Source organism: Pteropus alecto, unplaced genomic scaffold (assembly GCF_000325575.1).
Source record: "Pteropus alecto unplaced genomic scaffold, ASM32557v1 scaffold239, whole genome shotgun sequence".
NCBI lineage: Eukaryota > Metazoa > Chordata > Mammalia > Chiroptera > Pteropodidae > Pteropus > Pteropus alecto.
Genome location: NW_006494613.1, coordinates 586696 through 602296, shown reverse-complemented (window position 1 = coordinate 602296; position 15601 = coordinate 586696). Strand labels below are relative to the sequence as shown.

The 15601-nt window shown below is 39.3% G+C and overlaps 1 protein-coding gene and 1 pseudogene across 1 annotated transcript in view; both read left to right on the top strand.

The window, feature by feature from the left end:
• Positions 1-15601, top strand: part of WWTR1 (WW domain containing transcription regulator 1) — a 117401-nt gene that overhangs the window by 29901 nt on the left and 71899 nt on the right. The window lies entirely within an intron of this gene.
• On the top strand, positions 4545-4663 carry LOC112474509 (annotated as a pseudogene).

The window sequence follows — 15601 nt, the reverse complement described above, 5'->3', positions numbered from 1 at the left end:
AGGGTGATGTGGATTCTTTATTGATGCTCCAGGTTTCTGGTAGTTTGCACTCTCTCTACTTGTGTCATTTTGAGCTAGTGAATAGAGTAGTTGGAAGGCACTGCAGTGAAAAGCTTGAGATTCTTATGTAAAGGGTGATGTGTGTGGTCTCCGCGGCCTGGAGAGTTTATTCCTAGATAGGTGGCAGACATAGTTGTAAGTTTTTGCAATGGAAATGTTGTTAGTGGAATTAGACAGATGGGATTTGAGCTGGATCTTGATGTGCAGATAGAATCTAGATAAAAATGATCTAGATGTTTGTTTTAGCTCCTATGGAAACATCCTCTGTCATGTTGAGTAGATAAGTTACTCTATGTTGTTCAAAAGAAATCTTTCACAAAGGTGTGTGTGTGAGAGAGAGAGGGAAGGAGAGAGAGAGGGAAGGAGGGAGGGAAGGAGGGAGGGAGGGAGGAAGAGAGAGAGGAGAAACATGTTATGCAGTTGCATGAGATCCAACTCCCTAAAGGGTCTTCCTTAAGGTACTTGGAACTGAATTTGAAGGCAGCCATTGTCTGATTACTTTCCGTCATCCGGACTTACCAGTCCAGCTGAGCTCTGTGGTCCAACTCACTATCATCTTGGATGGTGAAGTCTGTTGCTTAAATTTTAGGGCTGACCAGACAGGTTCAAAGAAGAACCAATTATATCCTCGGGACTCATACCATTGAGGTTAAGATATTTACATGTGACCTTTGTGCCTCTGTTTATGTTCCACATGCCATGCTTCCATTTGTGAGTACCATATTTAAAACATAAAGAAACTTAATTTATCCTAAACCCATGTTAGAGGAGGTGGTTGTGAATACAGGTTCCAGAGCTAGAATGTTTGGGTTCAGTTCTTGACCCTGCCGCTCAGGAACACTGTGACCCTGAGCACATCACTTAATTTCTCTCTGTCTCAGTTTCTTCATCTCTAAAGAGAGATGATAACGAAAGCACCTACAAGACTATTTCCAGGATTAAGAGAGCCAGTTTATGTAAAGTACTTAGGTAAGTGCTTAAAAGTGTCAATATGATGAAGCCCAGGGCCAAAACAAATAAAAAAAAATTGGAGTTTGTAGATGTTAAATGGAGCCAACTCCCTAATCTGGCACCTAAAGGAAGGTGCGATGGAAGACTCCTAGATGCTTCCAAAGGACCGCTAGTTTGGAAAACAAAATTTAGAAATCAACTTCCTGAGATTTTGAGAGAACTAGACCATTGGTGTAATATGATCTGCAGGTTCAGCTTGATTTTAGGATTGTCCAGCAACCCAAGCAGGCGATATTGTTGGGCAATCCCATCTTCAGGCAATAAAGATAAACCATGGGCCTCCCTTTGCAGTTGAAGCCTAAAGTAATAGGCTTGAACAAAAGTGTCCTTGTACTCCAATAAAGAGAGTGGGGATTGAAGAAATCATCAACTAGTGCTGTATACCTGATTTCTTTTTTAATAAAACTGGCAAACACTACCTCATAGGAATGCCTGTCAATTAGTGTGAAGTTTGAGGGGCATAGTGTTTTCATTCTTTGAAAAGTTGCAGAGGCCCCATATGATCATCTTCAGGAGAGTCCCTGCTCTCACCTACACCACATGGTGCAACCTCAGAGAGATGTGACTGTTGGTGAATTTCATCTCTTCCTGAAAGGTGCCATGAAAACATAGCAGGGCTATTCCTCCTTGTCCTTGTTTCTGTCCGTCTCCCAGTAGTTTGAGGTCATGATAGAAGTGAAGGTTTATTTTGGATTTCCTTGCTTGGCCAGCAGCCTAAATGTCTCTGGGTATTACATAGATGGCAATGGATTTAAGGTTGGCGTTGGCTCCTGCATGGCCTCTTTCTGGAGTCCAGACAGTACTGGATGGGGGGTGGGGTTAGCAGAGGGGATAGGTTTGCACTTGTCAGGTGACTGTCCTCTCAATTGGTGCTTCTTCTGCCTTTCCAGACTCCTGCTACTTGGAGAGGCAGCCTAATACAGTGCAAAGTAGACCAAAGTAGACTTTAGGTCCAGACAGAAGTAGGTTCAAACTTTACCTCTGCCCTCTGTAAAGTTTCTCTGCTCTACATTCCCAAATCCCTTGTCCTTACTTTTCAATTCACTGTTATCCCTCACACTGCACATTATATATCCCTCACTTTTTTCTCCATTGGTTTGTAAGCTCCAGGTGTATGAGGACCACATCTTCATGTTCCATTGGTTCAGAGCACTTTCTAGAGCTGATTTACCTGGTTTCAAACCCTGGCTCTGCCATTTCTAGCCATATGATCTGGGGTAAGTTACCCAGCCTCTTGCCTGCCTTGGATGTCATTGTGAGGATTAAAGATAAATATGTATGGGGCCTCTGGCACTGACTGGCATAGATGGATGTGCAGAGATGTTGGGCCACCCACCCCAAGCTTGGTACCAGCGCCTGGGTGTCTGCCGACCCTACTGGCACGCCTGGACATATCTCTTGGCTGCATGACTTTGTAGCCCCAGGCCTGTAGCCAGCTTGGGCAGGCAGCCTGCTGGCTCGGGGAACCTCGCATACCATTCTTCAGTGTCCACGAGAACGAGCCTGCAGAAGGTACAGGCTTTATCTTTGTAATCTCTTGTTTTAGTCCATCGCTAAGAACTTATAGTAGCCTTTAAAAAGTAACTTAAAAATTTTCAAAAGTAATCATAGTTCTTCGTGAAATAAAGGAAAAAATATCGCATAAGTTACCCTTTGTCCACTGTGGTGTACATCCTTCAAGGTTTTCCTACGAGCATGTACTATAATAACAGCTATTTTCTTTTACTCACGTGAAATATTCTACATTTTATTTTCATATCCATGGGAGAGGTTTTTAGAGTTCATGAATAATATTGATATGATTTATGGAATTCTAAAGGGCTCCAATAAGTTCTTTGCTGGAATGAGCCAGCTAGAAATAATGAAATTGGTTAATCCATGGAAACCCATGACTCTAGTAGTCATGTACTTGAAGAAACACAGTGAAGCTGCATTGTGTGCTCATATGGTGCACCCACATCAACTATGTGAGCCTGGAGAGAGAGAGAGGGGCAGGGAAAAAGTGAAGATGGATGGATAATGCTTTACGTAAGCTCTAGTAGGGTACACCCTGGAGTGAGTGTGAAAGGAAATGTGAGTCTGTTTTTCCTTCTGCTCATTTTGATTCCCAGGAGACCCTCAAGAGCATGACCACAATTTGGTGCCTAAGTGCAAGCCAGTATCTTTTCAGCTGTCTGTCCTAAAGCTTGGAGGAAAACTGGGTGTACCAGTTTTATTAAGCAATAGAATGCCTAAAAATGGCATAGCAAACTTAATGTTCAGTTCAGTTTTCAAAAGCAGTCTTCCTACATCAGTTTGCCTTTACTTGGTGACTTTAGAGCCTAACTCCCTATTCACACATATTGTTTGGTCTCTTTCTAAATATTATTGTACTTTACTTGGTGACTTTAGAGCCTATTCATCTCTGGCCTATACATATAAAGCAACATATCCTCCGTCCCTCCTTCTTTCTTCTTTTACCACATTGAGCTTCTGTGTGCTGGGACTGTGGGATGTAATAAGGAATCAAGACATAGCTTTTGTCATAAACAATCGACATTGAGTTTTAGAGAGAAATCTGAAAATGGTTTATCATAATACTTGGCGAATGGAGGAAATTTATTAAAGGAGACGACAGCCATTGCATTATGAGACTACAGAGGAAGAAGCACGTAGTACCAGCCAGGGGAGGGTGCTCCCTGAGCTGGGTTTTAGAGGTAGGATAGAGTTGTGATAGGCAGAGAGATGGGGAAAGGGCATCTCAGTTAAGGGGAAATATAAGAGAACTTATGGAAGCTTTAAAGCTGGAGCCATTTGAGGAAATAGAGTTTATGGGATGAATCTGAGATGAGACAGGAAAAGCCTACACAGGCAGTCAAAATTCCGGTTGGTGAGTACAGAGTAGCGTCCACTGAGTGGTGTGGATGTTTATGCTTATTCGAATCTCATTGGAATATTCCTCATTTGTTTTATGAGGGGATGTCTCTCACTGAGGATATTGACTCAGGGACATTTCCTTTTACAGTCAGGATGGCCTCCATCAGACCAATATTGTTCTCGGGCCTCTTTTTTTTTTTTTTTTTGTTATCTTGGATAAACAGAGAGAGGCTGATTCATTTTTCTAGAAAAACAGGATGCACTAAAATACTGCAAGTGACAATGAAACAGACATGCTCACGTACAATAATATTTATAAAGAGACCAAACTATGTGTAGCAGACACCTCCGTGGTGTGGTTGGTCTCCCTCCCCCATCTCACTTGCCTTGAGTTCTTGGCCAAGTTTCTTTGAATCTCATTTTCCTCAGATATCAAGTCAGGACTAATAACACCAACCGAGCAGGCATGTTGTGAGGAACAGATGAGTATAAAGTGCTAGGAACAGTGCTGGTCACATAGTAGCTACTCTAGTAAAGCTTGATAATCTTTACACTGGGTATGAAAGATTTATTCATGATAGGAGAAATATATTCACAGTGATTAAAAAAAACTTTGCATCTGCGGCCATGCCACTCTGAATGTGCCCAATCCCATCTGATCTCGGAAGTTAAGCAGGGTCGGGCCTGGTTAATACTTGGATGGGAGACCTCCTAGGAAGACTAGGTGCTGTGGGCATTAAAAACAAACAAACAAACAAACAAAAAAACTTTGCATTATGGAAATGTTCATATATTATACATTAAAGCAGAAAACAAATTCTCATGTACCCATCATCACCCACTTCAATAGCTGTCAGCATCCTGCCATTTTTGTTCATGGATCTGCTTTCTCTTTTAAAAGGGTTTTAAAGTTTGAAATGATTAATTGCTAGATAAGTTACTTTAAAGCAACTTCCAGATAGCATATAATTTTACGCATAGTTTTTAAGAATCTGAGAAATCAGTGGGTCAAAGAAACCCTTTTAAAAATGGTAGAAACCAATATTTTGAACCCAGTTTTCATAGCTGAATTTTAGGTGTTTTCTGCATTAAATCAGAAGACGTTTATAAAATTTTATTCAAGAGTGGCACTTTGAAAGTACAAAATATCGTTTATTTCATTTAGTGAGTACTTCACATATTGGTCTGAACATAAATCAGCATTTAGGTGCAATGTATTTTTTGTTGTGGAAGATTTAAAATGTACCCCAATACTAGTAGAATAGTATCATTAACGCCCCCGTACCATCATCTAAGCTGTAACTCCGATGTCTCCTTTTGAAAGATGTTCATGTTGTTTGTAAAAGACTTCCTGGTAAAAATGGCCATATTAATTTTTAGAAAAGGTATAGAATCATACATTTATGTTTTACTAGGTGGAATGAAATCCATAATCATCAGTGCTGTTGCCTTTGAGAAATATGTCGGTAATAGCTCTCAGAACTGATTTTTCCAGATGGAATAAAAGTAAAATACAATATTTGAAAGCAGTTCAAGAAAGAACCCCTCAAAAGACATGTAAGCAAGAACAAGTTTGGCAGGCAATACTGAAATGTTAGCAATGGATTCTCTGGGTGGGGATATTATGGATTTTTCTCTTTTCTTTCTTTTCCATCCAGCTATATTTCTCTCTTATTTTTGTTTATCTGTGTTTTACATTTTTTCCAACATGAGTCTAGATTATTTGATTGTTAAAAAAGTAATAAAAAAAATGTAAGTTACCAAAATAAAAGAAGGCATGCCGGGAGTAGAGTTTGGTTATGGTGAGGTGAATATGTCAAGGAAAGGCAGATACTCTTTCTTAACTTACAAGTTTTTACCCTTAGTATTGCTGCTTATCTTTAACCCTATACTTGGTCCCTGGCTCTTTCCTCTGTTTTTTCCTCATTACTGGTGGGGAGCGATGCTCATCTTTATGACATAATCTCATTAGGCTTGGTGGGATGACATTTGACCATACTTCCTAGGCCAGTCCCCAAACCTGTGTTTAGGTTTCTTAGTTGATTCTGTTCTGTCCTCCGCCTTGACATTTCCTGTTCTGCCTTCTGAGATGGGTGTTGGGAAAGGCGAGGAAGGAGGTAGTAGATGCTGGGAGACAGGACATTAGCAGAATGACTGGGGTAGGGAACACTGAGAGAAGGTGTCTTCCCTCCTCTGATCCTGAAAGCATCATAATGCATCTCTACTCCGCTGCCAGCCCTCCAGTCTCTACTTTGGGAGAACAGCTACTACATATTTCAAAGTGATTTTCAGATTTCCTTTGGAACCATTATCTGTTCTACAGTTAACTATAATGGAAATAATTTAGTTATAGATGCCTTTAGACAGGCTTATGTAAAGTAAGCAGTTAAAGGAACAAAACATTAAAAATTGTGCAGGAAGAGATATTCTGAGAAGTCAGTGGAGGTGGGATGTGAGTGGAGAGGCATGGAGAAGGGGTTGAAAGGAGACAGCTTCTATGGTTAAAGAAACCATTTATACACACTTGGTGATTGTGAAAACTCTGACCTCTGGAATGACAAATGGTGAGAGTAACTCATGTTTTCCATGCCAATTTACTCATCACACCGAATATCCTGCTGGAGAAATTCAGTGCTGCAACCTCATATCCTCTTGCATAGGAAATCCTTAGTGACCCAAGGTATTAGAATCTCTTTTATGGCACTTCCCTGAAAAGGAGATATTACTCAATTGGCAGCTAACTGGGGTTTCTAAGGGACTCATTCAAACCCTATTTATTGTGTACTTGGCCAGTACAGAGAGACAGGAGAGTTAATTACATATGATGCCTTTCTTTTAAGGATCCTAAGTTTTCCATTGTATAGTAAAGATGATCCAACTACCAAGGTATGTATTGATAAGTTGGGTTTTGTTTTCATCTGTTAACAGATTCACATTAATTCATGTGAGCATTTACCTTGTGCCTGTTGTAACAAAACAATGCATATTGACCAGAACTCTTTGAAGCATAGAATGAACTTATCTCAAACTCTTGGTCTTTGGTCTGGATTTTAAGTAGCACCAAGCATTAACTAATGCAGCTATCAGGCCACAGTTTAGTTTTGGTGAGGATGTGACCCAAAAAAGCATTTCTGTTTGATTATTTGGTGTTTGTTTATTGAAATTTCTCGTCTCTAATACAGCTCATGTAGCAGTCCCTTCAATATGAGTGTCTTCCTAAAGTAAGTCATGGGATGGAGCTGAGAATCCAGGGTCTCCTGGCCCCTGACTCCATATGGGCCATGAGGTCGGTCAGTCTCTGAGTTTTCCTCCTTTGCCAAATGGGAGCAGTAATGACTACCACGATTGAGAATTAAAAGCAATTCTAGGCATTAATGTAAGTGCTTTTGAAATTAAACTCACAAGAAAATTTACGATTGAATATAGTAATCAATCAGTGAGCAAACATTTTTTTGAAAAGCACCTTGGCTTTTGCTAGGTCCCAGTGAGGTTTGTTGTAAACGTCAAGGAAGCTAGAGGAAAGGGGAACAATATTGCCAGTTAACTGTGTCATTAACAGTTAAATTGTGTGGTCTAGATAAGTGCTGTTGGCCACTTTGCCACAATTCCCCTTCTCATATTCTGTACCCGATTCAAATTCAGTCTGTTCATTTCTCAGACTTTTCTCATCTTGGCCCTCACAATATTCTTTTCCCATTTCTGCCTTTTAAAACTCTGCATATTCTTCAAGGCCCAGACCAAATGCCAGCTCTTTCAAGTGGTTTCCTCTGATTACCCCAGCTGGATGTGGTCTCTCTTGCATATTCAGGGGTTGGCCAACTTTTTCTGAAAATGGCCAGATAAATATTTTGACTTTGCGGGCTACATGGTCTCTATCACATCTACTTAGCTTTGCCACTGTAGTGTCAAAGCGGCCATAGACCATACATAAATGAGTGGGCATATTCTAATAAGACTTTATCTATAAAAATAAGCTACCAGCTGGATTTGGCCTGCAGGCTGTAGTTAGCCAACTGCTAGCATATGTCATGTCCAGTATGTAGCTTTATTGGTTCTGTGCACATTTTATCTTACCTGCATGCTGGTTAGTCGTTTTCTTAAGAGCAGAGTCCAGGCCTTTTTGCTCTTTGTAATCCCTTGGATATTGTATAGGTAGGAAGATGTTCAGTTGATGTTTGGGAAATGAGTGAACAGTGGCCAAATGGGGGCTGGTTTCAGGAGTTGGCAGCCTTAGTGTCCTTCTGGATGGCCAAACTCTTCCAGCCTTCTGGCGTCCTTCCTGTCCCCTCTTCCACCCTGCTGGGAAGCGGGAGGAGAGACCCTCCAAGCTTTGTGTCCATCTGATGTCTCTCTCTTTCTCAGCCAGCCTTCCACTACTTTGAGCAACTACTATTTACAACTCAAAGAATTCTTTATTTATACAGTGTCGTAGACTGTTTACCATGCTGAACTAACATTAGATTTCTTTAAATGTGCTATTAAAAAAGAGTGGCCATTTGTACCTTTAGGAGCATAACAGCTGGGGTCATGATGTAAATGAACGTAGATACCCTAAAATTATTTCCAAAGGCCCACGGAATGGGATTTTCCTAGTTTAGGGACTTTGTACACTAGAAGAGGAAAGTATAATGAAACAAAATCAAACAAAAAACCTCATTACATCTTAATAATCATTTTGCAACACTGAGCAGGTATGGATTTAGAATTTTGTTTTCATTTGGAAAACCAGTAAATTGAAAATTTAAGTATAGACATAATTTTCAATTTTTAGAAGAGTAGTATATAAGGACCATTTTCACATTTTGACATTAGAAGAATAGCATCCCAAAATAAGAGAAGAATGCTTTCAGTTCCAGATGATAAACATTCGTTTTGTTCCTTAGGGTAAATCCATTTTTGCTAATGTAGCTATTCATTTTTTTTTCTGCTTGAGCCCTTCTAAAAGCAAGCCTTTGGAGTCCTCTGAATTCAGTTGGGGAAAATGATACAGACAAACTCACCAGTGAAACATTGCTTTTAATTTCACTGGAAGTGGGGCAGATGAGGACCTTGGAAAAGAAAGGTTATTATTTCCTTTGTGGAAACTTTTATCTTTGTTTTCTAAGTGACTGGTAAAAACAATAGTTTGCTGTGGAGTTTCAATAATCAAAGAAGAGGAAATAGCATGTGAGTGACTACAGCTGGTTGGCGGGGACAAGGCTGGCTCTTTCGGAAGGTGAAATTTACCAAAGTCACATTAACTATCTCCTAGTGCAAGGGTCGGCAGACATTTTCTTTAAAAGGTCAGATAAATACTTTAGACTTTTAATACATATGCCATAGAGTCTCTGTTGCAACTATTTAGCTCTGCCATTTTAGCATGAAAGCAGCCATAGACAATACACAAACAAATAAGTGTGGCTGTGTTCCAATAAAGCTTTATTTATGGACAGAGAAATTTGAATTTTCATGGGTCAAAAAATATTGTTATATTTTTAATTTGTTTCACTTATTAAAAATATGAAAACCATTCTTAGCTTAGAACAGGTGGTGAGTAGGATTTGGCTGCAGGCCATGATTTGCTGACCCCTGTCTAACCTAGTGGATCTGCATGATGATTTCTTGAGGGGCGGGGAGGGTATAGTGGTGAACACAGTGAGTATTCAGTACCTTTTCATTTACCTTTTAGTCTGATTATGACTGGTTACCATACATTTGTGAAGAAAATCTCTGGTGGAGTGTGGATGACTCTGTAGGAGTTTTTTGCCCCATGAATACAAAGTTGAATGGCACTTGGTAGATCACCTGGTGTATGATGGGATCAGACTAGATCATGAGCAGGAGGTGAGCAGTGGGCAAGTGAGCGAAGCTTCATCTGTATTCACAGCATCACCATCTCAGCTCCACTTCAGATCATCAGGTGTTAGGTTCTCATAGGAGCAATGGTCCCTAGTGCCAAACATGTTGGGGACTGCTGGTCTAGAGGATTTCTAAGGCTTCCTGTAGATTTTAATATTTTAAGCTCCTTATCATGTTTGTTGACAGTAATTCTTGCAATTTACTTCCTAAAAATTATTTAGATATTTATTAAGAAACAAACATGCTCTAACTGTATAGGTGGTAGTGATGGCTATGTGCATGGAGGTGTATGGTGAGGTAGTCAGAACACAAAAATGTACATTTTCGTATTCCAAATGAATATTTTTCTATATTGTGAAAAATAGAAAATAGTTTTTTTAGTTATAAAAACAATATAATGAATAATTATATATTTTAAATATATTTTAAAAAATAAAATTATATGAATAATCAAAATTAAAAATATCAGACTTCAGTATTTGCACTGTTATGCTAGTTCCTCATTCATTCATGCAACACATATTTCTTGAGCACCTACTATATGCCAGGCACTGGCCTTGGCATTGAGGACCAAACTGTTTGTCCTTATAAAACTTTTAAAAATTATTTTATTTTTTAGAATATAAAGCTTATGTTCTAATGGGAGTCTTTTAGTGAAGGTAATAGGCGGGTGGTTTTATCTGTTTACTTACTACTTGTTTATCATAATTTTTTGTTTCAGTTATCTCTTGGCAAATCTCTGAGTAATGTTTTTGAGTTAGAGGAAATTTTACAGTTGCACAGGTCTTTGTTGACTTTCCCAGTCTCCTAAAGTTGTTAATCATTGAACATAACTCTGATTCCTTACTGATGGAGAATGAACTCACTCTTTTTAGTTATATTAACTAATTTGAAAAGCACTTCAATCAACTTTCAACTTAAAACTTTAGGGAAGGCCAGTCAGATAGGTCTTTTAGAAAATTACTATGTCAAAGTCTCAAGGAAACTTAAGTTATCCATAAGTCTAATCTTAAAGAGAGTTTGTCCCCTCTTCACCAAAGCATTCTCTGACCTTCCTGGGGACAGAAGGCTCCCCTTGTTCTATGCCCTGTAGCTATATCCTGTAGCATCCTTCGTTTCTTCAGAGCAACTGTAATTCATTATTTATGTCATCTGACAGTAAGCCAGATGAAGATGGAGTCTGTATTGCCTGTCATTCTGCCCTTAGCACTTGGTATGAATGGACGCATTAGTTATGTATGTCCACGTTCTCCTTACAAAGGAGGCTTATGAGGCACAGAGAGGTGAAGTAACTTGGTCAAGGTTACATCCCCATTTGTGGTGGAGCTGGGATGCCTGCCCAGGTTCATGCTACCCTGGAGCCTCCCTCCTGGGCATTTCAGTGAAAGAATTATCAGTATAAGCTACTACTCATGTAATTTAGTGAGAAATCTTGATGTTTCCTCATCCCGAGGTTCTGTGTGTCTTTTGTGGGCCTCAATCTTTCATGGCCTAGATATTTAATTATAATGTTAGCTGACTAGATTTGTTCAATTACTGTTTGAGGGGATGTTAGAAGTTTTTAAAGAAAATTTAATGGCACAAGAATGCATAGGGCCAGGATGTTTGGAACCCAGATTGCCTTGGAAGAACCAGGGCATATAATAGACACGTCTTTGTCTTTAAACAGCTTAAAGATGGATGTGAAAAGAAAACACATATGCATGAAATAATAAGTATACAACCAGTGACAGTGTCTATCTGTCTGTCTACCTGTCTGATCTTTCTCCCCTAATATCTCAATAATAATGTACAAACTATTAAGTTCAGGGGAGGTGTTCAGAACAGGAATTGATGGTGTGGTTCATGGAGTGGTTGGGGCTTGAGGGGGTCTGCAAGGCATGGCCACATTTCGATAACCAGAGAAAAAGTTTTGGCTACTATACACAAATCCCCCATTTAAACCTCCAGCTTAAATTTCTCTTTTGAGTTTCAGACTCTTATATCCATTAGTGCACTGGACATATCTGTCTGTGTGGCCCACATCACCTCAAAGGCAACATGTCCAAAGTGAATTTATTTTATCACTCCTAAACTTGCTTTTCCTCCATTGTTTTGGAACTACTAAATGTTGCTCAAGCTGGAATGTCACCTAACATTTCTTCCTCACCTGTCACATTTCTTTCTCCAAGTCCTCTCAGTCCCACCTCCAAAATTTTCCCAATAACTTCCCTTCTCCATATTCTCTAATCTAGGTCACTATCTCTCTTGCTGAAATAGTCTTTGAATTGATCTTCCTCCTTGTTGATGGCTTTACTCTCCTCTGATTCAATGCCATGCTGTGGCCACAGTGATTTTCTTAAAAGACAAATGTTGCAATATCATATCATCTGCTTTAACGCTTCTCATTTGGCTTTAAGATGAAGTTCAAATGCCGTAACTGAGCTTCAAGGCTCTCATGATCCTCAGCCCTAGCCATATTGAACTTCTTACAGGCCCTCCTATGTACTATATCCTCCCCAGTCTCTGGACCTTCTCAATGCTGTTCCTTCTGTCTGAATCACTTGATTCTTCAGTTAGTAATCCTCCCCTCTTCCAGTGCACAGGCCTGAAAGCCTTTCTGTGAACTTCAATACCATGAGTCCAGGGAATAAGGTGGCTATGAACCTCAGCAACTCAAGCCTTCATTGACATTTCCCTCTCTTTGTTTTGTGAGTGAGACTGCAGAACTTTTAGTTTCAGTTTCTGTGTGGGCCTTTCTCTGTGCCTGGTTGCTCCTGGCACCTGTCCTCACACTTCCCTTCTGACCTCCTAATGTGTCTGATGTAGGAGAATCAGAGGGTGAGAAGAAGGGAGTCAGCAATGCTTTCGCAGGAAGGCAGCATGGGGAGGTCCAGAAGCCTTCGGCTTGCCTGACATCTGCCCCCTTACCCTGCTCCCCACACAGAAGCACTGAGCAGCTGGTCAGCATGTGGGCTGAGAAAAATGGGGCTGGGCTGGAGACTGGGGATTAAGGCAGTCCTCATAGCAGCAACTGTGACACAGGGAGCACCTGGCCTTCCTGGAAGTCTTGGGCTTTTTTTTTTTTTGATCTCCTTCCTTCACTTCCTGAATTTTCTGCATTGTGGCTGAAAGTTTAAGAGATAGAACCCTAAGAGTAAACCAGGCTGCTAGCATTGATTTCCTGAGATTGGCTTCTCTTTAGCTAAGGAGCTTCTCCGAATGATGAATAGAGATGGAAGCCAACTCTGGTGCCCTTGCAAAGCCCTGTGGCAACCCCCTTCCCAGGGTCCCTGAAACTTACACACTATAAATTGTGTGATAAGGCAGTCCATCCCAGGGAACTGGGTCTTAGCCATTATCTAGCAGCATGTTTTTAGGCAAATTATTTAACTTTCAATCCTCTATTTCTTCACCCATAAAGTGGAGATGATAATACTTATCTTCTGGGGTTAGAACATGAAATAAATATTAGGAGAATCAAAAGCAAAAGTGCTTTGCAAAATACGAAATGCAAAAATAGTTGGCATATGCTACTATTTATAGTATTGTTACTACTAGTAGTAATATTATTATTCCTTCTTATAAAATTTAAAACATTTTTTCTTGTTGAATATATTTCATGAATTCACAGTCTTTCTAATTTTCTCTGTGTATCACGAATGCAACATAAAATCCACCACTATGGCAAAATACCATCACTGACTTGGGAAGTGGGAAATGTGTTCCTTACTGATCTGTACTGCTTCATGTGCTGTTTTTTTGTATGACATTTATGGAGCACCAGTAAAGCATTTTACCATGACAGCATTTTTTTTTTTATTGGTGTTATCTCATAATCCAATCATTATTAGGAGAAAATGTCAGTTGATTTTCTGCATTACTAAGAACATGAACAAAGAAAACTGTGTAATACAAAGCTTTCTGTGTGGAATAAAGAAATCTAATCATTCTCATGATTTCATCAGTGGAGCAGTTCACAGCTTTAGGGCAAGCTGTGATGAGCTATGCCACTTCAGAGTTAACCAAAGAAAGAAGAAAAGGAGAAATGTAATGGGGTTTGAGGAGTGTAATTAGAGTAGAGGACAGAAAAAAACGACCCTTCACAATTCAATTATTAGATTATTATGAAGGAACTGTCTTTTGAATTGTTTTTAAGCTAAAGAAATCATAAGACAGTATTTTTATGTGACCATTTCCCTTTGCATTTAAGGATTATATGCCAAAAATTCTTCATAAATCTTCATTAAGATGTCAGAATTCCTTGTGAAGCCTTTCTTTATTTGCATTCTCTTGTACAGTTATTAACAAAAGACTCTTTATGTCTCCACCCAGCTTGATTTCAGTCTTGAACTCCATTTTCCTTTTATTATTTCATAGAATCTCGTTACTTGACTGAACTTGGTAAATCATTTCTTGAGGACTTGGTGGGAAGCCAGAGAACAGTAGTGATGAGGGCAGTTTGCGAGCCCAGGGAGAATGGGGACAAAGAGAGGCAGGTCACCAATGATACTGGCTCCTGGAAATAGATTTCTGCAGTTGAAGCCTAGAGTTAGATAGACCCTGGTTGTTGTTGTTATTACTATTATTATTATTAGATTTTTCTCATAAGTTATTTGAAAATCAGTATGGTTGGTTTAAACAATGACAAAAATATGAGCTATTTAAGGGGTTTAGTGACTATTCAAAATTTGTGCCATGGTGATGATCAACAACTGGAATTGAAGTTTCTATTGAAATCTTGTGCTTTATTCCTTTGAAGTTTGTGAGATTGACTTGGGATATTCCCAAGCATTTAGGACCCTGTGACTGCTGGGATTTCAGAGTTGCTCAGGGATCAGAGTGAAACGAGGGAGAGTGATTACTCTGTTATCAAAAACCTTTTCCCATCTCAGGTAGCCTCCATTCCCATCCTTTGCTTATTCATTAATCTAAATCCTCAGCTCATTCTAAAATAGTTGTTAGCAAAAATATGTGCGAATGCTCATTCAGGAATATAAAATGTTTTCAAATATCCTTTTACATTGTGACTTTGGGAATGAAAAATTCTAACTGAACTTTGCCTTGCGTTTTCCTAACATTCATTCTGAACCCCACACAGATAACATTTTTCTCCTGTGGGAAATTTAAACATTTTTCCCCCTAATTTTCCCACCAGCACTATTTGAGTGCCTGCAAAAATGCATATTGATAGTTTTTTTAGTGGGGCCTGATTTGTGGTTGTTAGTGGTGAATGTGAAGATTAGATGTGGTTCAGGCTCAAAAGGAGTTTAAAATCTGATAGAAATAAGACCTACCACAACCATGGATATAAATCTCTGTGGATAAATGTAACTGTAAGTATAATGTACCCCATCTCTCACGTCTTGCTCACATTGAATTCCTTCCATATTGAGGCATCTACCTCATTATTAGATCATTCTGTGGCTGCTTACTTGCTATAGTACTGCCCTTAGAATTGTTTGCTGGGTGTTATACACTTCTTATTTCTCAAGTAGTCTGGAGGATCTTTAGAAGGTATGCAAGAAACAATATCTTGCAAAAAACAAAAACAAAAACAAAAAAACTGCAATTCTGTTTTTTATATCCAAGGTCATGGTGCTTTGTTTCTAATGATATTATAGGATGAAGAATTGAGAGCTGTCTTGGTTTGGGGGCATTTGAGCAGGCTGTTAACTAGAGAGGTATCAGATATTAACCATGGGAGAGTTGTTGGGGAAGGAAGAGGAGAAATCATGCTCTGTCAGTTTTTTGGTTGCTTCTTTTGAATTGTTCACCCACCTCTTAAAATTTATGTATTTTTGACTTCTGAAATATTGTTTAATGAGAACCTGAGCATGGCTCTGTGTTTTACTGA